This window comes from Elephas maximus, chromosome 23 (genome assembly GCF_024166365.1).
Source record: "Elephas maximus indicus isolate mEleMax1 chromosome 23, mEleMax1 primary haplotype, whole genome shotgun sequence".
Taxonomy (NCBI): Eukaryota; Metazoa; Chordata; class Mammalia; order Proboscidea; family Elephantidae; genus Elephas; species Elephas maximus.
In genome coordinates, this window is record NC_064841.1 from 13,385,642 (window position 1) to 13,413,303 (window position 27,662).

Sequence of the window (27,662 nt, forward strand, 5' to 3'; positions counted from 1 at the left end):
CAAACCTTTGCAGAATCCAAAACATCGAAATATTACAAAGCATCTTCTCAGACCACAAGGACATAAAAGTGGAAATCAATAACAGGAAAATTAGGGAAAAGAAATCAAATACTTGGAAACTGAACAATACCCTCCTGAAAAAAGACTGGGTTACAGAAGACATTAAGGAGGGAATAAGGAAATTCATAGAATGCAACGAGAATGAAAATACTTCCTATCAAAACCTCTGGGACACAGCAAAACGGTGCTCAGAGGCCAATTTATATCGATAAATGCACACATACAAAAAGAAGAAAGAGCCAAAGTCAGAGAACTGTCCCTACAACTTGAACAAATAGAAAGTGAGCAACAGAACAATCAATCAGGCACCAGAAGAAAACAAATAATAAAAATTAGAGCTGAACTAAATGAATTAGAGAACAGAAAAACAATTGAAAGAATTAACAAAGCCAAAAGCTGGTTCTTGGAAAAAATTCACAAAATTGATAAACCATTGGCCAGACTGACTAAAGAAATACAGGAAAGGAAACAAATAACCCGAATAAGAAACGAGATGGGCCACATCACAACAGACCCAACTGAAATTAAAAGAATCATATCAGATTATTACGAAAAATTGTACTCTTAACAAATTTGCAAACCTAGAAGAAATGGATGAATTCCTGGAAAAACACTACCTACCTCAACTAACACAATCAGAAGTAGAACAACTAAATAGGCCCATAACAAAAAAAGAGATTGAAACGGTAATCAAAAAACTCCCAACAAAAAAAAAAAACCCTGGCCCAGATGGCTTTACTGCAGAGTTCTACCAAACTTTCAGAGAAGAGTTAACACCACTACTACGAAAGGTATTTCAAAGCATAGAAAATGACGGAATACTACCCAATTCATTCTATGAAGCCACCATCTCCCTGATACCAAAACCAGGTAAAGACATCACAAAAAAAGAAAATCACAGACCTATATCCCTCATGAACATAGATGCAAAAATCCTCAACCAAATTCTAGCCAATAGAATGCAACAACATATCAAAAAATTAATCCACCATGACCAAGTAGGATTTATACCAGGTATTTTTATGCAAGGCTGGTTTAATATTAGAAAAACCATTAATGTAATCCACCATATAAATAAAACAAAAGACAAAAACCACATGATCTTACCAATTGATGCAGAAAAGGCATTTGACAAAGTCCAACACCCATTTATGATAAAAACTCCCACCAAAATAGGAATTGAAGGAAAATTCCTCAACATAATAAAGGGCATCTATACAAAGCCGACAGCCAACATCACTCTAAATGGAGAGAGCCTGAAAGCATTTCCCTTGAGAACGGGAACCAGACAAGGATGCCCTTTATCACCGCTCTTATTCAACATAGTGCTAGAGGTCCTAGCCAGAGCAATTAGGCTAGACAAAGAAATAAAGGGCATCCGGATTGGCAAGGAGGAAGTGAAATTATCTCTATTTGCAGATGACATGATCTTATACACAGAAAACCCTAAGGAATCCTCCAGAAAACTACTGAAACTAATAGAAGAGTTTGGCAGAGTCTCAGGTTATAAGATAAACATACAAAAATCACTTGGATTCCTCTACATCAACAAAAAGAACATCGAAGAGGAAATAACCAAATCAATACCATTCACAGTAGCCACCAAGAAGATAAAATACTTAGGAATAAATCTTATCAAGGATGTAAAAGACCTATACAAAGAAAACTACAAAGCTCTACTACAAGAAAGTAAAAAGGACCTACTTAAGTGTAAAAACATACCTTGCTCATGGATAGGAAGACTTAACATAGTAAAAATGTCTATTCTACCAAAAGCCATCTACACATACAATGCACTTCTGATTCAAATTCCAATGTCATTTTTTAATGCGATGGAGAAACAAATCACCAGCTTCATATGGAAGGGAAAGAAGCCTCGGATAAGTAAAGCATTACTGAAAAAGAAGAAGAAAGTGGGAGGCCTCACTCTACCTGATTTCACAACCTATTATACAGCCACAGCAGTCAAAACAGCCTGGTACTGGTACTACAACAACAGACACGTAGACCAATGGAACAGAATTGAGAACCCAGATATAAATCCATCCACGTATGAGCAGCTGATATTTGACAAAGGCCCAGTGTCAGTTAATTGGGGAAAAGATAGTCTTTTTAACAAATGGTGCTGGCATAACTGGATATCCATTTGCAAAAAAATGAAACAGGACCCATACCTCACACCATGCACAAAAACTAACTCCAAGTGGATCAAAGACCTAAACATAAAGACTAAAACGATAAAGATCATGGAAGAAAAAATAGGGACAACGTTAGGAGCCCTAATACAAGGCATAAACAGAGTACAAAACATTACCAAAAATGACGAAGAGAAACCAGATAACTGGGAGCTCCTAAAAATCAAACACCTATGCTCATCTGAAGTCTTCACCAAAAGAGTAAAAAGACCACCTACAGACTGGGAAAGAATTTTCAGCTATGACATCTCTGACCAGCGCCTGATCTCTAAAATCTATATGATTCTGTCAAAACTCAACCACAAAAGGTCAAACAACCCAATCAAGAAGTGGGCAAAGGATATGAACACGCACTTCACTAAAGAAGATATTCAGGCAGCTAACAGACACATGAGAAAATGCTCTCGATCATTAGCCATTAGAGAAATGCAAATTAAAACTTCGATGAGATTCCATCTCACTCCAACGAGGCTGGCATTAATCCAAAAAACACAAAACAATAAATGTTGGAGAGGCTGCGGAGAGACTGGAACTCTTATACACTGCTGGTGGGAATGTAAAACGGTACAACCACTTTGGAAATCGATCTGGCGTTTTCTTAAAAAGTTAGAAATAGAACTATCATACAACCCAGAAATCCCACCCCTCGGAATATACCCTAGAGAAATAAGAGCCTCCACACAAACAGATATATGCACACCCATGTTTATTGCAGCTCTGTTTACAATAGCAAAAAGCTGGAAGCAACCAAGGTCTCCAGCAACGGATGAATGGGTATATAAATTGTGGTATATTCACACAATGGAATACTATGCATCGATAAAGAACAGTGACGAATCTGTGAAACATTTCATAACATGGAGGAAACTGGAAGGCATTATGCTGAGTGAAATTCGTCAGAGGCAAAAGGACAAATATTGTATAAGACCACTATTATAAGATCTTGAGAAACAGTATAAACTGAGAAGAACACATACTTTTGTGGTTATGGGTGGGGAGGGACGGAGGGTGGGAGAGGGTTTTTTAGTGATTAGTTAGTAGATAAGAACTGCTTTAGGTGAAGGGAAGGACAATACTCAATACATGGAAGGTCAGCTCAACTGGACTGGACCAAAAGCAAAGAAGTTTCCGGGATAAACTCAATGCTTCAAAGGTCAGCGGAGCAAGGGCGGGGGTTTGGGGACCATGGTTTAAGGGGACTTCTAAGTCAATTGGCAAAATAATTCTATTATGAAAACATTCTGCATCCCACTTTGAAATGTGGCGTCTGGGGTCTTAAATGCTAACAAGCGGCCATCTAAGATGCATCAATTGGTCTCAACCCACCTGGATCAAAGGAGAATGAACAACACCAAGGTCACACGATAACTAAGGGCTCAAGAAACAGAAAGGGCCACATGAACTAGAGACCTACATCATCCTGAGACCAGAAGAACTAGTTGGTGCCCTGCCACAACCGATGACTGCCCTGACAGAGAGCACAACAAAGAACCCCTGAGAGAGCAGGAGATCAGTGGGATGCAGACTCCAAATTCTCACAAAAAGACCTGACTTAATGGTCTGACTGAGACTAGAGGAATCCCGGTGGTCATGGTCCCCAAACCTTCTGTTGGCCCAGGACAGGAACCATTCCTGAAGACAACTCATCAGACATGGAAGGGACTGGACAGTGGGTAGGAGAGAGATGCTGATGAAGAGTGAGCTATTTGTATCAGGTGGACACTTGAGACTGTGTTGGCATCTCCTGTCTAGAGGGGGGATGGGAGGACAGAGAGAGTTGGAAGCTGGCAAAATTGTCACGAAAGGAGAGACTGGAAGGGCTGACTCATTAGGAGGAGAGCAAGTGGGAGTACGGAGTAAGGTGTATATAAACTTATATGTGACAGTTTGACTTGATTTGTAAACGTTCACTTGAAGCTCAGTAAAAGTTAATAATAATAATAAAAAAAAAGAAACAAAGAGTGATATGGAAATAAAAACATACAAACTGAAATAAAGGCTCATAGTTTTCTCCAGAACAAATTAGTAAGCAGAAAGGTTGAACTTAAAGACTCCTTGAGAATTCTGGGACAAATATAATGATATCTAAAGTACAAGAGAAAATTTGGAGAGACATGGAGACCATATTCTGAAATTCCAGCATCTACCTATTATAAATTCTAAAGGGAGAAAACACGTAGATTGAAGGAGAGGACTAATCAAAGAAGTAATAGAAAAGTTACCATTGTGGATTGAATTGTGTTCCCCCAAAATTTGTGTCAACTTGGCTAGACCATGATTTCCAGTATTGTGTGATTGTCCACCATGTTATCATCTGATGTGATTTTCCTGTGCGCTGTAAATCCTGTCTCTATGATGTTGATGAGATGGGATTAGCAGCAGTTATGTTAATGAGGCAGGACTCAATCTACAAAATTGGGTTGTGTCTTGAGCCAATCTCTTTCGAGATATAAAAGAGAGAAGGGAACAGAGAGACTTGGGGACCTCATACTACCAAGAAACAAGAGCCAGGAGAATAGTGCATCCTTTGGACCCAGGGTCGCTGCACTGAGAAGCTTCCTCAACAAGTGGGAGATTGATGACCAGGATTTTCCTCCAGAGCCAACAGAGAAAGCCTTTCCCTGGAGCTCAACCCCTGAATTTGGACTTGTAGCCTATAGATTGTGAGAGGATACATTTTCCTTTGTTAAAGGCGTCCATTTGTGGTATTTCTGTCACAGCAGCACTAGATAACTAATACAGTTACTTTCACTTATAAAAGCATGGTAGATTAAATACTTTTAAGGGCCCAACCCACAAAACAACTAGATCTGGGATAAATAAAACAAACTCTGAAACAAAACTATACAAAATGTTTGCTAAAACTGGAGCAAGGAGAAGACAATGACAAGAATAATGGAGTCGTTTTGAAGGTAAAATGGCAGTAGCAGCATTACTACTTGAAAACTAAGTCTTGAGTCACTAGTAGTAGGGTGATGGAATCAAATCTGAGACTCTTAACAATAATCCCAGGACAGTGGAAAGAACTAAAGAGACCTGGATTGGAAGTGTCTTCTTGATCCCTGGGGAAGCAGAAGCAAATTGTTTTGGAAAAAAAGCATCTCCACCTTAGGCCCATGAAAGAAAAAAAAAAAAAAACCAAACCCACTGCCATCGAGTCAATTCCAACTTATAGTGACCCTATAGGACAGAGTAGAACTGCCCTTAGGGTTTCCAAGGAGCGCCTGGTGGATTGAATCTGCCGACCTTTTGGTTAGCAGCTGTAGCTCTTAACCACTGTGCGACCAGGGTTTCCTAGGACCATTACAGTCCCAAAAAACAAGGTCCAGAAAACATCAATTCACAATCAAACACCAGTAAACATTCAAGGAGGTAAACCAGCATGAGTGAGAATAGGAATAAACAACAAACATCATATTTAACCCTAAACCTATTAAAAATCCATTGCCGGCAAGTCAATTGTGTCTCTTAGCAACTCTATAGGACAGGCTAGAACTATCCCGTAAGTTTTCCTAGGCTGTAATCTTTACAGAAACAGGCTGTCACATCTTTCTCCCACAGAGCAGCTGGTGGGTTCAAAACATTTCAGTTAGCAGCCGAGTGCTTAACCACTGCACCACCAGGGATTATTTAACCCTAAGGATTTCAAATAAAGAACAATTCAGGTCCAGAATACAGAGTGATATGACATGTTTAAAGCAAAGATAATGGAATCCCCCAAATGAGTAAATACAAAAGTACATTAATAATGACCAGGTATATGTAAAGAAGGAAAAAACGGATCCTCTTGGAAAAAAAAAAAGTAATTGTTGAAATTTAAAAAAAAAGTAAACAAATTAGATAACAGAGCAGATATAGCTGAGAAGAAAATCAGTGAATTAGAAGATATAGTTGAAGACATTATTCAAAGTGCAGTCGATACAGACAAGGAAATAGAAAACGTGAAAGAGAAGTCAAGAGTTCCAGAAGCAGGGAATAAATAGAACAGAGAATAAATTATTGCTAAGACATTTCCAGAAGTGGTGAACATAAATCTAGTGATTCAGAAAGGACAATGTGTACCAAGTCCCACAAGAGCCCAAGTAGTATAATTAAAAAATAATTTAACATATATGTAAGTCAGGGTGAAACAGCAAAATAACAAAGAAAAATGAGCAAATGGAAAAAAAAAAGCAGACAATTAGTGAATTGGCTTCACAGCGTGGAAGAAACAATAGAAGCAGAAGACAGTGTGGGGCAATATCTTCAAAGTACCAGAAAAACAAACAACCTGAATGCTAACAGTCTATATTTTCAAAACTGTCTTCCAAGGATAATAGTGAAATAAAGACATTTTTTAAAAATATATTTTTGCAACTTAAGATCGTTTCTTAAGGATATCCTGCAGGAAGGACGAAAAAGATCCAGAAAGATAGTGTGAGGTTTAATAAGAAAAGATGAACAAATAAAATGTTAAACATATTTTTGAGTCTAAATATGTTTTAAAAAATAAAGTAATAGCAAATGTCTACTTTACGAGGTTAAAAAGAAACAAAACTAAAATCCTTGCCAACGAAAGTACATAAATTGCGAGACCGTGATTAGAGGTGAAATATTCTAACGCTTTCATTTTGTAGGGAAGGTGAGTTTAGTTAAATGTGCCTGTTTAGATTTCCTGGATAACCACTAAAATAACAACAACAACAAAAAAAATCCTATTTTAATGTAAATAAGGCATGTGTTCTATGCTTTTTGTTCTTTTTTTTTTTTTTTCTTACCATACACACCCTCCTCCCATGAGGTATTTTTGTAAGCACCCTGTGCTAGCATTTTTTAACACGTAGCTGCTTCGGAAAATACCTTGAGGAGGGAGGGTATGGTTGGCAAAAAAAAGAAAAAAAAACATAGAATGAGCACATTATCTGCATTAGAATATGGTTCTGTATAAATTTCAAACAAGTAGAGAGGAAAAAAAGAAGTTAAAATACAAGCGATGATGCATGCAAACAAAATGCTCATTGGGGGAAAAAAAAGGAAAAGAAGAAAAAAGCTTTGAAAAAGTGGGACAGATCAAAATAAAAAATTTAAATGGTAGAAAATATCTATCCAGCTATTTCTACCTATCCAACTATATCAATGACATCAATTAAATATAGCCTATAAAAAATTTACAATAATCACAATAAATGTAAATTGGCAGAACTTAGCAGTTAAAAGACAGTGATTATTAAATTGCATTTTTAAAGGTATCTGTTGTTGTTGCTGTATGCCCTTGAGTCCATTCCGACTCACTGCCACCCTATGTGACCGAGCAGAACTTACCCATATGGTTCCTAGGCTATAATTTTTACAGAAGCAGATCATCACGTCTTTTGTCCTATGGAGCCTCTGGTGGGTTCCAACCACTGACCTTTGGTTGGTTAGCAGCCGAGGCTTAACCATTGCACCACCAGGGCTCCTTAAAGGTATTTATAGGCTCTTTAAAAAAGGCAAACCCAGCACCTTAAGGACAAAAAATTTTAAAGGGAAAAAAACCATTAAACAAAAAAACCAAAGATGGGGAAAAATATAACCACAAGAAACCTAGGGAAACTAAATTAATACCAGGAAAGAAAAAATCAGACCTTAAGGCCAAAAGCATTGTTACCAACAGAAGCAGATACCTACATAATGATTTAAAAAAGTTCTATTCACCATAAGGTATAATAATTGTAGACTTGTAAGCACCTAATATCAATCTCCAACTGTAGAGAAAAATTTTAGAATACAGTTAGACATTTGCCAAGCCATCATTAAAATGGGAAATTTACTCACAGCTCTCAGTGCTTACTAGGTACAGGACACGGAACATCAGCAGTTATTTATAATTGGAGCAACAAAATGAAAAGCTGGATTTAATGGGTATGTGTGGAACTTTGTACCAAACAATTAGAGAATATACAGTTTCCCTAAAAAAAAACCCTTTAGTTTTACAAAAATTGATCTCTTTCTGGATTAAGAAGCAAGTCTTGACAAATTTCAAAGAATCACTATAATTCAGACCGAGTTCTGTTCGCAAAATGCAATTAAATTAGAAGTTAATAAAGATAAATATTTTTAAATGTCTTGTGTATGTGGAAACTAGCAGACAACTCAGGGATAAATTCAAATTATTGAATTCAAAAATGCATAAATTATATAATAATTAAAATATTACAAGTAATTTTGGGAGGCAATTGAAGAGTTTAAAGAGAAATGTATAACTGTAAATACTCTTGAAGAAAAAAAGAACGGTTGAAATTTAATGAGCTATACATGTTCCTTAAAAAGTAATAAAAGAACGACAGAATAAGCCCAAAGGAAGTGTAAGGAAAGAGATATTGAATTACTGAGCAAAGATAAACGAACAAACAGCACTCAGATCTGTTCGCTAGATGGTAAAGGAATTTAAAAGTAAGGAAATCACAACATAAAAGACTGCTAAATTAGAATATCTTAAACATTTGTACCTCAAAACCAATTATAATATTAAATACTAAAAAGCAAGCAGTAAAGTAAGGAAAATACGTATTTGTATATGCTACAAATATGACCAACGGTATCCTTTCCTTAATAAAAAAAAATTAAATGAGAAAAAAATAATATTCCCAATGGAAATCTACAAAGAATATCAAATATGTCTTAAATAGCCGTTAAATATAACAAACAGAAAATACTTTCAAAAATAGAAAAAAGGAAAATAATGAAATAGTCCTCTTAATTTATCACATAATAAATTTTTTGCTTCTAGTGATAAACTCAACACTGGTGAAAATTTAGGGAATTAGAAACTCATAAAATACAGGTTCAGATGTTCTGGAATGGATTAAAAATATCCATCAAAATACTTCATGTTCATATTCTTTCACATGTATTAGGCTGTTCCAAGAAACAAACAGATGTAGACAAATAATTTTGTACACTCCAATAAATAGCAGTGTATACTCTGCAGCAAACATGATTCAAATAGCAAAAAATTAGAACATCCTAAATTTTAAAAGTATGAGATTTATAAAACACATTGTAGAATATCTCTAAAATGGAATTCTAAACAGATAATAAAACAGAGTAATTAATTAAAGACTCTAAATATTTTCAAAGAATTTTAATGTACGGATACTCAATAAAAGCAGGATATAAGGATATTATGATACTAATTTGTGTGTTCCCCAGGAATTTGAACAAAAATATTAGTGGTAGTTTTTTCTGAGGGGAGAGGGTTGAGAACATAACTTTTCCCATCTCCTTCCTCCATTTTTCTATAGTGAGTATATATGAATGACAAATGTATATCTAAATAAAATGACAAAAAATTAGTTACTATACTCTGAGGGACTTTATACTCAGATTTATTATTTCAGTGTATTTAAGACCAGTCAGATGGTCAGTCTCACATCCTTAAACATTGGTTCATTTTAAGTCTGATCCTCAGAGTCCTGTTTTTTTTTTTTTTTAAAAATATGTCTTATAATCATGTAATTATAACATAAGAACCTAAAAAGCACTCTTGTATTTAAGGCCTGTGCTTGGTTTTACTATTAAACCAACCTAATTGTATTTATCTTTAATTTTCATTCTAGGACTACTTGTATTTTGAATTCCTGTAGAATCAGCCTGCAAGTGTATGCCAGAGATGACTGGTATTAAATTTACCATTCCTTCAGCAAAATTTTATAACTTTCGCTGAGAATATTTAAATAAAGTTTTAGTTCACTTAAATTATTTGTATGAATTGGTTTTATTTTTTGTTTTGGGGTTACGTTCTGTTTGTTTTTCTACGTGGTAAAAAGACCACACCAAAATGTAGTGGCTTAAAATACCTGTTTTGTTCAGCTCAGGATTCCACTATACAGCTCCTCTGGTCAGTACCAGGCTCACTCATGCATGTAGAGTTAACAGATAGTCTCATCCCAGGGGGCTTCACCCACATGTCTGGCTGTCAGGTGGGGAAATAGGGGTAACTGGCCATATACTGAGCCCTGGTGGTACAGTGGTTAAAGCGCTCTGCTGCTAACCAGAAGTTCGAATTTACCAGTAGCTCTGAGGGAGAACGTGACAGTCTGCGTCCGTAAAAGATTTACAGTCTTGGAAACCTGTGGGGGCAGTTCTACTTTGTCCTGTAGGGTCACTACGAATTAGAATCAACTCCAGGGCAATGGATCTAGTTTTTGGGTTGGCCATATATCTTTCATCATCTAGTAAACTAGCTAAAGCTTTTATACCTGGTGGCTCTGTTCCAAACGCAAGTCCATCTGTCCAAAAACTCTTCAGGCATCTATTTGCATCACAGGAGCCCTGGTGGCACAGTGGTTAAGAGCTTGGCTGCTAATCAAATGGTCAGTGGTTAGAACCCACCCACTGCCCTAAGGGGGAAGGATTTGGCAGCCTACTTCCATACAGGCTACAGCCTTGGAAACCCTATGCGGCAGTTCTACTCTGTCTTACAGGGTCAGGACAAGTCGGAATTGACCTGATGGTAACGGCTTTGGTTTTTTTGTGTGTGTTTTTTTACATTTGCTAATGTTCCATTGACCAAGGCAAGTCACGTGGCCAAGCTGGAATTCAAGCGTGGAAAAACAGATTCCATTTCTTGATGGAAGGAACTGCAAAATATTATGGCCTTTTTTCTCCCCAGTCTACCACTGTTCACCCTCTGGTCACAATTGTTTATATTCTCCCCACATGCAAAAGATCTTCAAGCCTCCCAAGACTCCCAAAAGTCTGTGTCAATTATGGCATCAGGCTCAAACCTGGTATCACGTGATCTCTACCTTTTGTGAATGTGAATGAGGCTCCTGGATGCAACTCCTCTTGACTCAGAGACTTGAAATCTAAAAAGACACTCAGCATCTAACAGCGAGGCAAGGACAAAATAACTACAGTAAACACTCCCATTAAAAATAGGTACCTAAAAAAAAGGTTACAAATGAAATCCACATAGCAGTAACTGGTCTATTGAACAAAACAACAAACCCGTTGCCATGGAGTCTCAACTCACAGTGCCACTGTAGGACAGGGTAGAAGGATCCCATAGGGTTTCCAAGTCTATAAATCTTTATGGAAGCCGACTGCCATATTATTTTTCTTGTGGAGCAGCTTTGAACTGCTGACCTTTCGGTTAGCAGCCAACTGTTTTAACCACTGTGCTACCAGGGCTCCTGTAAACTGGTTTTGATACCAATCCTAGAAAACAGGTGGGTAAACGTTGCCAGTTCTCCTTGCTGTAGGGCAGAGAATACTTTGCTCCCTGGGAGTGTCTCTTTTGTCCATTGTTCTCCACTGTTCATGGCTTTGGCCTCCGGGAATTTAGCTCTGCCGAGATCTTTCTTTTTCTAAGCCAAATGGGCAATGTTTTTAGCCAAGTGGTTTCCTCATCCTTCTTCCTGCCTATGAAAAGTTGGGACAGAGGTCTCGTCTCATTTTGAAATATCTCAGGCCCTTTTAGTCCATTCTGGTACAACTCTTAAAAACTGTGTTGATTTCTGTGTTTCACATTGAGTCTACTCCACTGGACAAACCACATCTACTATTGAGAATTTTTCAATTTTTACCAGGAACTCTGGTATTTATTTTTTTCAAATGTGCATGTGAAATGTCAGTTTTGCGTGTCCTTTTTGTCATTTAAAATTGTGTTCTCAGAACCGTTCCCCCAACCTTCCTGCAGGGATCATCTTTCCCAATGCACATAGCAATGCAACTGGCCTGGCTGGCATCTGTTCCCACGTGAACCCTGGAGGATAATTCTGGGCAATTACCGAATAACTAGAGAAGCTCTATAGTTTTGTTCGGATGGTTTTAGTTTCAATTTCATAGGTTTATAATCCAAATTGTCTTCCAAATGACTATCCAAAACATAATTCCAATTAAGCAAAAGAGGTTTTTTCAACAGCAAAAGAGTCATCTTTGCTATTGTGAAGATACTGACAACATTGGTAATGCTGGACTGCTTTCTTGGATTTTAATAGGGGAAAGCACATACCTCGGGTCCTTTTGGTTACATCTGCCCACGCTTCTTGGACTACTATATTCTGGCTATATGCATCAGTGTAACCTGTGGATGTGACTGTCTGGAATTTAACCTTGCCACCACATGAGTAAATGTTGTAGGATTTTTACTTCATAACTTGAGTGTGTCAGATGCACGCGGCCAATCCAGATTAGCAGCCCTGGCCTGAGATGTTTCAGGTCATCAGAGCAGACCTTCCTAAACTTCCTGCCAATCCATCCACAGGCATATGTGGATTTACACTCATGCTTTCTCTTTTTTTTCACTCCTGTCACAAAGGAAGAGATGCCCGCCTTTCCTCCCATCAAAAGTCAACCAAACCACTCGCGGACCGGATGCTTCCAGCCTTCCAAAACACCTTGCCCAATCAATTTCCAGCTTTTTCTCCTTATTGTTCAACTTCTCTTTCTCTCAGAGAGTTGCTCAAAATGTGGCCCATGAAGCACCAATATCAACAGAATCTAGGAGCTTTTGAAGAAGGCAAATACTAGGGCACCACTCTAGATCTACCGTATTTGGGGATAGGGCTCAGTAACCTCTCTTTTAACAAGATCTAAGAGTCACCAAATTGTATGAAACACTGGAACAGCATAGTGGTTCTCAGTCTTAGCTACACACTCAGATCTCATGGGAGCTTAAAAAATTGTTGATGCTTTTGTTTTAACTGAATGATTTCACCCATTTAAGGTACAGCCAGGACAATGGAATTTTGAAAAGATCTCTAGGTGGCGCTCATGTGCAGTCAAGTTTGAGATCTACTCCCTAGAATACTTTTCTTACAAGCATCTAAACAGCCTCAGGACTCTCTTACCTTTCCTAAAATTTTCCTGAATCACCCATCTACCTCTGTCTTTAATTTTCATGTTTTTCTTTTACATCTAAGCTTAAGTTTTCCTAATTTTGTTTCTCTACTTCCTCACTTCCTGTCCCTTAGCCCAGCCACTGTAATTTCTCTTGCATTTCCAGCAGTCTCATCAAGGAGTCCTTTCAAATTTTATCTTACTGGACTTCTTTTTCACTATTCCTTCCTGAAGTCTTACCTTCCCTTGGCTTCCAGACAATCTGTTCTCTGGAGTTTAGTCTCTATTTCTTGCCCTTCACTATCAGTCTATTAAATCTTCTCTTCTGCCCATCCCTTAAATGTTGATGTTCTTCAAGTTTGCATCTTAAGCCCTATTCTGGATTAATTTATCCCATAGTGGGAAAATTGGAAGTGTGTGAATTCTTTTAATGAACTTTTATTTTCCAAAGTCTAGCATATGAATACTCTAAAAAAGCCAAACACTGCTAAAAGACTTATTACAAAATCAGCAGTCTCTGACTACTAGTCTCCACCCATTTTCTACAAAAACAAAACAAAAAACCTGCTTTTTCTTGGGATTTTACTGAATCAATTTTTTTTTTTTATAGATCAATTTACGAAGAATTCACATCTTACCAATATTTAAACACCTGATCTATGAACATGGTATATCTCTGTACTAACTTAGATCTTTAATTTCTGTCATCTAAGTATTATAGTTAGCAATGTAGAGGTCTTACATGTTTTTCATTATCTTTACTCCTAGGCATTTGATGTTTTGATACTGTTGTACATACTATTATTTAAATTTTATTTTCCAATTGTTTGTCTCTAGTTTATTAAAACACAGTTTTTGCGTATTCACTTGCATACTGTGACCTTCCTAGATTAATTTCTTGTTTTTAGTAGTTGTAGATTCTTTTGGATTTTTTATGCACACACTCATGTTGTTTGCAAATAAAAATAGTAGTACTTCATCCTTTGTAATCTTTATGAATTTTATTTCTTTTTCTTGATTTACTGAGTTTGGCAGAACCTCTAGTAGAATGATGAAGTATTGGCATCAGACGTCTTTGTTTTGTTCCCAACTTTGCGGGGAAACTTTTTAGTAGCTCATCAATATATATGATGTTAGCTCTAGGTTTTTGGTAAAAACCCCGTTGCCATCGAGTCACTCTTAATCAGATAGAGGAATTTTAATTATATTCCTAAATCATAATTTTTTACCTTGTTAAATTTAATAAAATGATTTTTTATGCACCTGTTGATAAGATCATGTTTTTTGTCTCCTTTATTCTGATAAACTGCTAAATTAAATTGATTGACTTTGGATTACTTAACCAACCTTGCATTCCTAAATTATCAATTTTATTTGCATATCCCACTTGATCTTGATGCCTTAATGTTTTTTTTAATATTTTTCTGGGGTTAGATTAGTTCATATTTTATTGACGATTTCTATGTTTATGTTCATGAGTGATTTTGGCCTGTGATTTTCTCTTGTAATATCCTTGTCATATTATGGAAGCAACATTAATCTGATCCAGTCAGTTACTGGTAAATGTTAAGCCACTTGCTTTCCATGTGAATAAAAAACTCCAATTTGCAGCAATCGATTATTACTGTGGTGTGCATGCTCCCACAATGGTTGCCTTCAAGCTACCAGTGTGAAGTCACTGAATGCAGAGTTGGAAGAGATGCTTTCATTTGGCTCTTGTGAGCCTGTGCAAGCTGGCTCCAACACACCACTCTTCTGACCTCATGAAACAAGTTGGGAATTATCGTGTCATGCTTTATACTCTGATAGAATTTGTGTAAGATTGGCATTACTACTTCCTCTTCCAATTTTGTTATAATTTATAGGGTTTTAATTAATGAGTATGAACATTGATCCTATTACTTTTGGAAGCTATAAAGTGTCATATTTCAGGAAAAAGAAAATCAAATGAAGAAAGAGGCATGAAGAATTTCAGGATCCTACTACCTGACAAGTACATTTGTAGTTGGCTAGATAATTAGCAGTGGTTTTGGTCAAATGCTATCTAACAAGGATTTATGCTAATAGTGGTTCACTTTATCTTATGCTAAGACATTAATTTCATCAGTGACTCACTTTCTCTTTAGCTAAGACATTAGCTAAATCACATTGGGAAAATAAAACCCAGAAGCAGAAACTAATTGGAAACACTGCTTTTAGGTAATGAAGCATTTACACATCCATTTCAGAAATCCATTAAGTTTCAGTTTTGGCAAATGTTCACATAACTCACCTGAAAAACACATCCTCGTGATGGAAATATATAATTGCCAAAGTCAGTCAGTATGGGGGAAACTTGGCATTTCATTTCAACAAACACTTCTTCAAAATTTTGACTGAATTTTGCAGGTTCAAAGATTAAAAAGATGAACAAAGCAGAATTCCAATACTGAAGGAGCCTAGTAGGAGAGCAACACATTTAAACCAATAACAACCCTACCAGGTGATCAGTCTATTAACGAGGCTTATATAAGGTACTATTGGAACACAATACATTGTATCTAGGTGGGAGACAAAGTCTATAACAATCTATTAGCCTCTCTCACTCACTTGTTTTCTCTCATAGTTTTAGTATTTTGAAGATGAATTCGAAGAAGTGTGGAAGTGTCAAAATATCCCTTCAGAAAACTAGAGGAAGTCACATTTGTTCCAAGCCCTGTAGTTTGCTAAGATGTTTGTCAAGTCAAATGAAGGGGCATTCTAGATAGCTACAGAAAGACCCAGAGAGGTAGCTTACAGTGGAGAACTCCAGAAGGCAACACAATGCATGGGAGGCACCCCAGCAACAAGTGAGTACACTCAGGGTCTATGAATATCATTCATAGGAAACAAAAAGCAGAAATCTGAGAGGTGAATCTGTTTTACTTAATGATGAAAAGACGTGCAGCAGTCCCAAGGTTGTCCAGGAATAGTTTCGCTTGATGGTTAGAATAAGTTTTTATCACACTCATTATAAACATGAACTCTGTTTAAAGAGTTTCTGAGATAATTTCCAGAAGAAGGATGGCTACCTAAATTGATGAGTCTAGTGCAAAATGAAACTTGCTCTTGAACATTAAGTAGCTAAAGCAAATGGAAGAAATGATGAAGTAAAAGAGCTGAACAGAATGTTTCAAAGGGTGTCTCAAGAAGACAAAGTGAAGTATTATAACTTCATGTGCAAAGACCTGGAGTGAGAAAACCAAAGGGGACTAACACACTCCAGCTTGAAGATCTGAAGAAAAAATTCAAGCCTCAAGTTGCAATAGTAAAGGATTCTATGAGCAAAATACTGAATGACACAAGAAGCATCAAAAGAATGTGGAAGGAATACACAGAGTCACTGTACCAAAAGGCCTGATTGATGTTCAACCATTTCAGCAGGTAACATATGACCAAGAACCGATGGTACTGAAGGAAGAAGTCCAAGCTGCACAAAAGACATTGGTGAAAAACAAGGCTCCAGAAATTGACAGAATACCAGTGAGATGTTTCAACAAACACATGCAGCACTGGAAGTGCTCTCTCATGTATGCCAAGAAATTTGGAAGACAGCTACCTGTTTAATCAACTGGAAGAAATCCATACTTATCCCTATCCCAAAGAAAGGTGATCCGATCGAATGCAGAAATTATCGAACAATATCATTAATATCACACACAAGTAAAATTTTGCTGAAAGATCATTAAAAAAGCAGTTGCAGCAATACACTGACAGGGAACTACCAGAAATTCAAGCTGGATTTAGAAGAGGATGCAGAACCAGGAATATCACTGGGGATGTCAGATTGATCCTGGCTGAAAGCAGAGAACACCAGAAAGAGGTTTACCTGTGATAATTGACTATACAAAGGCATTCGACTATGTGAATCATAACAAATTATGGATAATATTGCAGAGAATGGGAATCCTGGAACACTTAATTGTGCTCTTGAGGAATCTGTACATGGATCAAGAGGCAGTCGTTCAAAGAGAACAAAGGGATACTGCATGGTTTAAAGTCAGGAAAGGTGAGTGTCAGGTTTGTATTCTTTCACCATACCATTTTGATGTGTATGCTGAGCATAATCTTAGAAACTGGACTATATGAGAAGAACAGGCACCGAGATTGGAGGAAGACTCATTAACTAGCTGCCTTATGCAGATTACACAACCATGCTTGCTGAAAGTGAAGAGGACTTGAAGCGCTTACTAATGAAAATCAAAGACAACAGCCTCCAGTATGGATTGTACCTCGACATAAAGAAAACAAAAGTCCTCACAACTGAACCAATAAGCAACATCATGATAAATGGAGAAAAGATTGAAGTCGTCAAGGATTTTGTTTTACTTGGATTTCATTTTACAATTAACACCCATGGAAGCAGCAGTCAAGAAATCAAAGGACACATTGCATACGGCAAATGTGCTGCAAGAGACCTCTTTAAAGTGTTAAAAAGCAAAGATGTCACCTTGAAGACTAAAGTGTGCCTGACCCAAGCCATGGTGTTTTCAATAGCCTCATATACATGCTAACGCTGGGCAAAGAATAAGGAAGACTGAAGAACTGATGCCTTTGAATTATGGTGTTGGTGAAGAATATTGGATATACTATGGACTTCCAAAAGAATGAACAAATATTTCTTGGGAGAAGAGTACAGCCAGAATGCTCATTAGTAGCTAGGATGGTGAGACTTCATCTCACATACTTTGGACATGTTATTATGAGGGATCAGTCTCTGGAGAAGGGTATCATGGTTGGTAAATTAGAGGGTCACCAAAAAAAGAAGAAAACCATCCACGTGCTAGATTGACACAGTGGCCACAACAATGGGCTCAAGCATAATAATGATTGTGAGGATAGTTTAGGACCAGGCAGTGTTTTGTTCTGTTGTGTATAGGGTTGTTATGAGTCAGAATCGACTTGATGGCACCCAACAACGAGTGCAAAATGGAGTCCCTGGTGGTGCAAAGGGTTAATGCGCTTGTTTGCTAACCAAAAGGTTGGAAGTTTGAGTTCACCCAGATGCCTTTTGGAAGAAAGACCTGGCAATCTACTTCCAAAAAAATTAGCCATTTAAAACCCTGTGGAGCACAGTTTTACTCTGACACACATGAGTCACTATGAGTTGAAGTCAACTATATGGCAACTGCAAAAAAAGTGCATTGCCACTTGTTCAAATATTAATAATTTTAATATGGTGTCTAAAATGGGAAAACATAAGCTTTGGAAATAACAAATGCAAGTCTGCATCCTAGCTCCATCACATATTACCTACTGGATAAGTTATTTTCAATTTCCTCATTGAAACTGTGCCCATTATATTCCATTCCATTATATGTAAATTATAATGTTATATATGAATTACACATGTGAATTTTATTCTGGTGAATTTACAAGTAACTGAATGTATTATTTTTAAAAGAGTGTATGCAAATTAGTGGCTTTAAAATGTTGCTGCTATATCAAAACAATACTTATGGAAATTACAGCTATATATGGAAAAAAAATTAAAGCACCTTGAAGTTCTAGACACAACCAGAACCTGGCTGATGATTTAATCGATAATTTAAACAGACAACCTAATTTTTCAAAGTTTTTTAACTTACTTTGACAATTCTGCTCATGGGCTGAACCTCAGCCAACACATCTCCATTTTCCAAGCATTACCTCCCGATTTTCCCTGAAGGCAGTTGCTAAGGCTTGCCGTGATAGATTACAGCATGTGGATTAGACAACGAATGTCCTTAACCCAAAGTCTGAGCACACCTGAGATGGTTTTGAAATTATAGAATGAAATGCTGCTTTGGAAACATTTCTCAATGAAAACGAACTATTTCTCAGATGAAACTGAAGATGAAACGGTATAAACTCAGCCTGGCTTGCTTGCTCTGGGTCAACGTCAGACTTCTTGTCAGAATGATATAAATGCAAGACAAAACCTACTACAGGTTCCATTGGTGGTTCTTCTCCTGTCTCCAGTAATACTCCCCTCACTTCTGAAGCTCAAAACTTATTCATATTTCATCCATTGAAAATTCACTATCACTCCTGCAGTTTTACCCATGGAAAGCGTAATACTGGATTTAACCGTGTGAAGCATTAATAAAATTTTCACATCCTCCTTCATGTTTGAATCTTTCAGGGTTATGGGATAGACAAAGGTATTATTTTCTCCATTGTCTAGACAAAAATACTGAGGCTAAAAGTTTAGTGACTTCTTCAAGGTCACACAGCTAGTAAATAGTGAACCAAGATTTCAGCCCCCAAATTTAGTATTTTCTATCACTTGAAAGCACTGTAAAATAGAATAGAACTACTGTTCTCAAACCTATTTGCACATAACATCTGAGGGTTGCTAATTTGATTAGTCTGATTCCAGTGGATTACTCGGGTCATATTTGTGGTCAGTAGTGTCAGTATGTTGAAAAAAAAAAAAAACATGCACACGGATGTGCCCTTTTCCCCTCTTTGTTTATCTGTCTGTTTAAATCAATGAACTTGCCCTTATGCTCACTCTCCTACTCACAAATTGCTCAGAATCAACTAGTGGTAAGATTTAGACTAAGGGGCAAGGAGAGCCTTCTAGACGAGTTATTCTATGAACTCTGAATTGGTAGCTTTGGGAACATTTATGAATAGCAATAATGTGCTAATATTAAAATGATACATGTCTTAATTGCCCCTGTGGATTTCCCTCACCCACCAGAAGTGTGGAATTCCCTCACCCACCAGAAGACATCGAGGTGGGCAAGCAGAAGTGGTAACTGGGACACACACACAAGTAGCTTGGTCCCAGAAGCTTCTTTGGCCCCGTTGACCTGAGACTCCCTCCACAACAGACAACTGACAGCCCACCAACCTGGTCAGGCAAGACCCCTACCTCACTCTCAGACAGCACCAGCAGGGACTAGTAAAGGCTCAAGCAGCACCGGATTAATTAAGCAGAGAAAATAACAATGCAAAGGCTCTAAAAATTAAACTGTCGTTAAAATTACAGACCACAAAAGGAGGCCAGGATCTACATGCTAAATGTAAGCAGGGTGACTGCCTGCTAACACAAAAGATTTCAATAGGATCCGGAGTCTCAATACTCAGCAATCAGCAAATTACTAGACAGGCAGTGTGCATGAATACGGAAGATCTGAACAATACAGTCAACTATCACTGTGCAATTGACAGTTATAGAACACTCTAGCAAAAGCAGAATACACTTTTTTTTTTTTTTACAGAACATTCACCAAGGTAGACCATACCTTTGATTATAAAACAAATCTCAAAAAATTTAAAAGACTTGAAATTATACAAAATGTGTTCTCTGACCATAACGGAATGCAACTAGAAATCAAAAACAGGAAGACAAGCAAAAAATCTCTAAACCCTAAGAAATTAAGAACACCTTTCTAAATAATCCATGGAAGAATGAAGAAGCAACAAAGGAAACTTAAGAAAATACATAGAACTGAATGGAAATGAAACTACAACACATCAAAATATGTAAGATACAGCTAAAGCAGTGCCGAAAGGGAAATTTATAACACCAAATGCTTACATCAGAAAAGATGAAAGTTTTCAAGTCAATGCTCTAAATCCCTACTTCAAGAAATGAGAAAAAGAGGCAGCAAAACAAACCCAAATCCAGGGAAAGGAAGGAAACAATGAGGACCAGAGCATAAATCAATGAAACCGAAGACAGGAAAACAAGAAAGAAGTGACTAGAACTTCAGTATTATGTTTAATCAGAGAAGGTTTAAATCCGATTCCTATCAAAATCCCAGCAAGGTTTGTTTTTGGTTTTTTTTTTGAAATAGACACAGATAAGCATATTCTAAAAGTTACATGGAAAGGCAAAGGCCTTGAATTAGCTAAATCAATCTTGACGAGAATAAAGTGCGAAGACACTCTACCTGATATTTAGGTTTGCCATACAGTTACAGTAATTAAGACTTTTTGTTATTGATGATGAGATGAACATATAGTTCAGAGGAACAGAACAGAGAACACACATACAGACCCATGCAAACATGTTCAACTGATTTTTTTCAAAGGCATAAAAGCAATTCAGTTGAAGAAGGATAGATAGCCTTTTCAGCAAATGGTGCAAATGGACATTCATTGCAAAAAAATGAACCTCAACCTAAGCCTCACACTTTACACAAAAATTAATGTAAAAAGTATCATGGACTTAAATGTAAAATATAAAACTAAAAAAAAAAAATGCTTTTATAACATAGGAGAAAATCTTGATGATCTAGGGCTAGGCAAATATTTTTTAGATTTGACAACCAAAATCACGATCCATAAAAAAAATTAAGATAACTTGGGCCTCATCAAAATTAAAAAAGAGAGCGAGAGAGAGAGAGAGTTTGCTCTGTGAAAGGCCCTGTGAAGAGGATGAAAAGAGAAGCACAGCCTGGGCGAAAAATTTGCAAACGACATACCCAACAAGGGACTAGTATCTAGAATAAAAAAAAAAACTCTCCAAACTGAACATTAAAAAAAAAAAATCAAACAATCCAATTAGAAAATGGGTAAAAAAACAAGGACATTGCACCAATGTAGTTTTAAGTGTTTAACATTCTTAGTCATTAGGGAAATGCAGATTAAAACCACCATGAACTATCATGACATATCAATTATATATGACATTCTAGGAGCTCTGAACATCAAACACAAAGCAAATGAATTGGACTGAGTGGCAGGGAGAGGGAGAGATGGTTCAGAAGCAGCGAGGAGTTGCCAGGCCTGACCTGGCCAGTACCAGCACCCTGCAGGCAGGATCAGCCAGCATGTGTAGCACTGGCACTCAGGATGTGTTTTCCACCCAGCTAAAATAAAAATAGTTACAACATTTATGCTGGCAAGGATACCAGGAAAGTCAGTTACATTGCCGATGGCAATGTAAAAAGGTATAGCCACTGGAAAACAGTGGCGATTTCTTATAAATTAAACATGCAAATACTATACAACTCAGAAATTGCAGTCTTAGGCATTTATTCCAAAGAAATGGTTTGATGGTTAAGGTTGTGTGTCAACTTGGTTGGGCCATGATTCTCAGTGGTTTGGCAGTTATGTAATAATGTAGTTATCCTCTATTTTGTGTTATAATGTAATCACCTCCACGATGTGATCTGATGTGATCAGCCAGTGAGTTGTAAGTGGAGCTTCCTGAGGGTTGTGGCCTGCATCCAATATGTATGGACATTCTAACAAAGCTCACTGGGTTTGCTCACTCTGGATCCTGCATCCAGCTCATCATCATCTGATCTCCAGGTCTTGGGACTTGAGCCAGCAGCCTGCATCTGACCTGCCACTCTTGCGTTTCTCAGCCTCTGCACCTACATAAGTCAGCAGAAGCCTCCAGCCTGATGCCTGACCCATGGACTTGGGACTTGCCAGCCTCTATAACCTTGTGAGCCATTTCCTCGAGATAAATCGGTGTCTGTGTGTGTGTGTGTTGCTGTGTGCCATCAAATCGATTCCAACTTATAGTGACCCCATGTGACAGAATAGAACTGCCCCATTTGCTTTCCTAGGCTGAAATCTTTATGGGAGCAGATCGCCAGGTCATTCTCCCGTGAAGCCACTGGGTAGTGAATCACACAATCACTGACCATTCAGTTAGCATCCAATCTCTTAACCATAGAGCCACCAGGGCTCCCTCCCTCTCTTTCTCCCTCTCTAAATATATATATACTTCACTGGCTTTGCTTCTCTAGAAAACCAACCTAAGGCAAATGGAAATGTGTTTTCACACAAAAACGTGTACAGTAATGTCATAGCAGCTTTATTCATAAGAACAAAAACTGAAAACAGCCCAGACATCCTTCAATAGATAATTGATTTAATAAACTGTGGTATATCCACAGCATGGGACACTACTCAGTAATAAGAACAAACTACTGATACATGCAACAACTTAGGTGGAAAAATTAAAAAAAGCCAATACCCAAAATTCACATACCGTATGATTCCATTTATACGATATTTTTGAACTGACAAATTTTTTTAAATGGAGGACAGATTAGTAGTTTCCAGGATCAGGGAGAGGGGAGAAAGTGTGTGGGGGGGGGGGCTGGAGGGAGGTGGGTATAATTATAAAAGGGCAACAGGAGAGATTCTTGGGATAATGGGAGTGTTCCATACCTTTACTGTGTATGTGATAAAATTGTACAGAATTAAATACCTTCCCCCCAACACAGGAGTACAAAAACTGAGGAAATTTAAATAAGATCAATGGTATCAATACCCTGGTTGTGATATTATACTAGTTTTGCATAATGTCGCTCTTGGGAGAAACTGGGTAGAATACATGAGAGATTTCTCTGTATTATCTCCTACAACTGCACGTGAATCTACACTCATTCCAATAAAATTTGAATTAAAAAATAATTCATGTAAATATTCTCCCATAGACTAATTACAGGAGATTTGGGGTCAGTTAAGTCTTTGGATTGTCCATGGAGAAATACCTCCAGACTCAATGTTATCTCCTGGCCACATTCAGTAACTCATCTAAACTTTAAAATAATCTTGTGAAAAAAGCATTATAAAACCATTTATTAAAAAAACCAAACAACCAAACCCAGCACCGTTGAGTTGATTCCAACCCATAGTGACCCTATAGGACAGAGTATAATTGCCCCATAGAGTTTCCAGGGAGTGCCTGGCGGATTTGAACTGCCAACCCTTTGGTTAGCAGCTATAGCACTTAACCACTACGCCACCAGGGTTTCCATAAAACCATTTATAGCAGCAGTAATTGAGCTTCAGAAATGCTAGGCAACTTTCTCAAAGTCACACATTGATAGAGTTGAAATCAGAATCCAGCAGTCTGTAATCCCAAAGTTTATGTTATCTACTACCAAATACTGCAACTCTTGAGTGACATAATTGACATACCTCTGGATTTCATAGGCACTGACACTGTTTTCTATTTCCATTTTGCTGGGTATAATTTTCTTAGTTCATTTCAACCTATATTATGGGAAAAGACGTGTGCCAGACTTTTTAAGCATTAATGCTTCAAATCTAGTTCATGAGCCTTGTATAAAAAGGTATGTGTATGTTATGGGATGGGTGGGGAAGGGTGATGATTCTCTTAGCTTGTCACAGTTGTCCCAAATTATGACAATTAGGCTTTTTGAACAAATTGTGCCAGACTCCCTCAACGTCTCAGTATATTGTGATCATCTCTGAAGGGCTATCAGTCTTCTTACCAATGTGTATTACTCATCAGAGCAACAGCAAGCAATGTTGACAAGCAGACTTTCTTGGGTGGGTGCTAATCTCTTGTGACATGATGGCTTCTATTATGGCTTGACATATACCAAATGACATAGACAAAATGATCACTTTTCCAATGTTCTTGGAAGGCGACCATTGTGTCTGGGGCACTGCCGAAAATCCTTCCTCCTTTGACGAAGTCTATGCTCAGAATGAAGAATGCAAAGATGTGGGCCCTAAAGCACAAATGATAGCAAAGAAAACCAGTATTGTGTCTTGATGAAGCTACAACTGGGCAAGTTTTGAGAAGCCAAATTTGAATGCATTGTTGATAGTAAGAAAAAAATAAGAAAGGACTAGTTTCAAAAACCAAAGGTGGGGCAGCATTATACTTGGAGCTTGAGAGATGCCAACAATAACAGAAGTGAAGTAAGCCTTGTTTAAAGAGAAACGGGTCTACCCTTAGCAAAGCTTTGCTGTTCTTGTGGTGCTGTATCAGGTAGTCAGAAAAGGAAATCATGCTCCGTCATCACCCCATCACTAACACTCTCACATCCCGATTCTTCATTTCTCCAGCCCCTCCCCACACTCTCTATCAGGTTATTCCACAAGCAAACTGATATTCAAAAACATAACAGCTTCCAGTGAGTGGCAGGTATGTCTATACAACAGAAGAAATAAGTCTTCAGTGAAAACCAAAACAGCTATTTCATTATTAAAAATCACTCTAACTATTGTCTTTAGTTTCCTAAAGACCATAACAATATACTATAACAAAATACCACAAAGTGGGGGGTTTAAAGAACAGAAATTTATTTTCTCACTGTTCTAGAGGCAAGAACTCCAAATCAGGGTATTGGCCATGTCGACTCCTTCTGACTCCTTCTGGGAACCTCTTCATGGCCCTCTCCAAGCTCTGGTGGCTACCAGCAATGTTTGTGTTCCCTGGCTTCTTGTAGACGCATCTGCCTCTGTCGTCATACAGCATCTATCTGCCCCCTGTGTATGAGTCTGTTGTTGTGTCTGTCCTCTTTTATAAGAAGCCACTTAGAAAGCGTTAAGATTGGAACCAACCTTCATGGGTATGACTTAACTGATTGAAGCCTGAGTGCTGGAGGAAGAAATTGAAGTTGTCAAGGATTTCATTCTACTTGGATCAATAATCAATGCTCATGGAAGCAGCAGTCAAGAAATCAAATTATTGCACTGAGAAAATCTGCTGCAAAAGACCTCTTTAAAGTGCTAAAAAGCAAAGATGTCACTTTGATGACTAAGAGGCACCTGACCCAAACCATGGTGTTTTCCAAGTCTCATATGCATATGAAAGCTAGGCAATGAAAAAGGACTATCGAAGCGGATATGACACATTTGAGTTGTTGTCTTGGTGAAGAATATTGGATATAACATGGACGGCCAGAAGAATGAGCAAATCCATCTTGGAGAAATACAGTCAGAATAATCCTTGGAAGCGAGGATGAAGAGACTCTGTCTCGCTTACTTTGGATGTGTCATCAGGAAAGACCAATTTCTAGAAATTGGACATCATGTTTGGCAAAGAAGAGGAAAGCAAAAATGAGGGAAACTCTCCATGAGATGGATTGGCACGGTGGCTGCAACAATGGGTTCAAACATACCAAAGATTGTGAGGATGGTGCAGGACTGGGCAATATTTCCTTCTGTTATACGTCAGTCCACCATGAGTCAGAACCAACTGGATGGCAACTAACATGTGGATACAGCTTCGACTTCGTTAGCTTCACATCTGCAAAGAAAAAACCTAGTTTCCCAATCAACGTTATATTCACGAGCAATAGAAAAGTGGTAAAACTGCACCCTGTCAAAGGCAGAAGATTTGTGAGACCTGGAAAAGCAAGGCATCCTGTTGAGTTCCAGCTCTCACAGGTTTCACTGTATATCCATAAAATGGAGTATATTTGGCAATAAAAATAAATGAAGTATTGATGCTTAGAATTATTCGATTTCTTTCCAAAAAGAAAAATGATGAAAAAGGAAATAAGCAAAGCCTTGGTGATCTATGTGACAATATCAAGAGTTCTAACATATATTTAATTGGATTCCTTGAAAGAAATGAGACAGAAAATAGGAAAGAGAAGAAATTTTAAAGAATAGCTGAAATTAAACTAAATTTGGTAAAAATAAAATAAAATAAAAAAATACATAGCCATGAAACTTAATCACTAGCAAGATAAATACAAAAAAAAAAAAAAAAAAAACAAGACAAAAAAGCTCTGCTATAGATTGAGCTGTGTCCTTCCCAAAACAAGTGTTGTAAATCTTAACCTGTATGCCTGTGGTTATAATCCCATTTGGGAATGGGTTGTCTATGTTATATTAATGAAACTGGATTAGTGTAGGATGTGTCTTGAGTCGGTATCTTTTGAGATATAAAAGATATTAAACAAGCAAGTGAAAGCAGTAGATATGGGGTAAGAGAGATGCCAAGACAAATGGAGATCTCCAAGGAGCCAGGAAGCAGAAACTGAAGGATCAGGACCTTCCTCCAGAATCGAGAAAGAGAGAAACCCTTCCCCTAGAGCTGATGCTCTGAATTCGGACTTCTAGCCTCCTAATTTGTGAGAACATATATTTCTGTTTGTTGAAGAGTTAGATGCATCTCTAAGAAGCCAAGGAATATCAAGAATTGCTGATAGCCACCAAAACTTGAAGAGAGGCATGAAAAATTTCCTCTCTCAATGCTCTCAGAGTCAACATGACCAATACCCTGATTTGGACTTCTCACCTCTGAAACTGTGAGAAAAAAAAAAAAAGTTCTGTTCTTTAAAGTCCCCACTTTGTGGTATTTTGTCAGGTAGTCCCAGGAAACTAGAGACAATAGTTATAGTGACTTTTTAATAATGAACCAGTTATTCTGTTTTGGTTTTCATAGTTTTCATTACAGCAGCACTAGATAACTAAGACAAAACCACACATCATAGTTTATAGAAAACTAAAGATAAAAAGCCATGATAAGAATGACAGCCTACTTCTCATCAGATAAAAATCAAGGTCAAAGAAATGAAATCTTCAAAGTGTTGGAAAATGAAAATTTTGCCAACTCAGCATTCCATACCCTGTGAAGATGACCTTCAAAAATGAAAGCAAAATAATGATATTTTCAGAAAAAGAAAAGCATGAAGTGGTTAAGAGCTATGGCTGCTAACCAAAAGGACAGCAGTTCGAATCCACCAGATACTCCTTGGAAACCCTATGGGGCAGTTCTTCTCTGTCCTACAGGTTCGCTATGAGTTGGAATCGACCTGACGGCAACAGGCATTTGGTTTGGAGAGTGTTTGTCACTAGCAAATCTGCACCACAAGATTAAAAAAAAAAAAAAAAGAAATTAGGGAAGTGACCTGAGAT

The 27,662-nt window shown here is 37.5% G+C and overlaps 1 long non-coding RNA gene across 1 annotated transcript in view; it reads right to left on the bottom strand.

Moving 5' to 3' along the window:
* The window catches only part of LOC126066563 (uncharacterized), a 74,794-nt gene extending 47,188 nt beyond the window's left edge, over positions 1 to 27,606 (bottom strand). Inside the window, exon 1 of the long non-coding RNA XR_007515127.1 lies at positions 25,916 to 27,606. This is a non-coding gene — a long non-coding RNA (uncharacterized LOC126066563). The remainder of the gene's footprint in view (positions 1 to 25,915) is intronic.
* Positions 27,607 to 27,662: the final 56 nt, after the last annotated feature.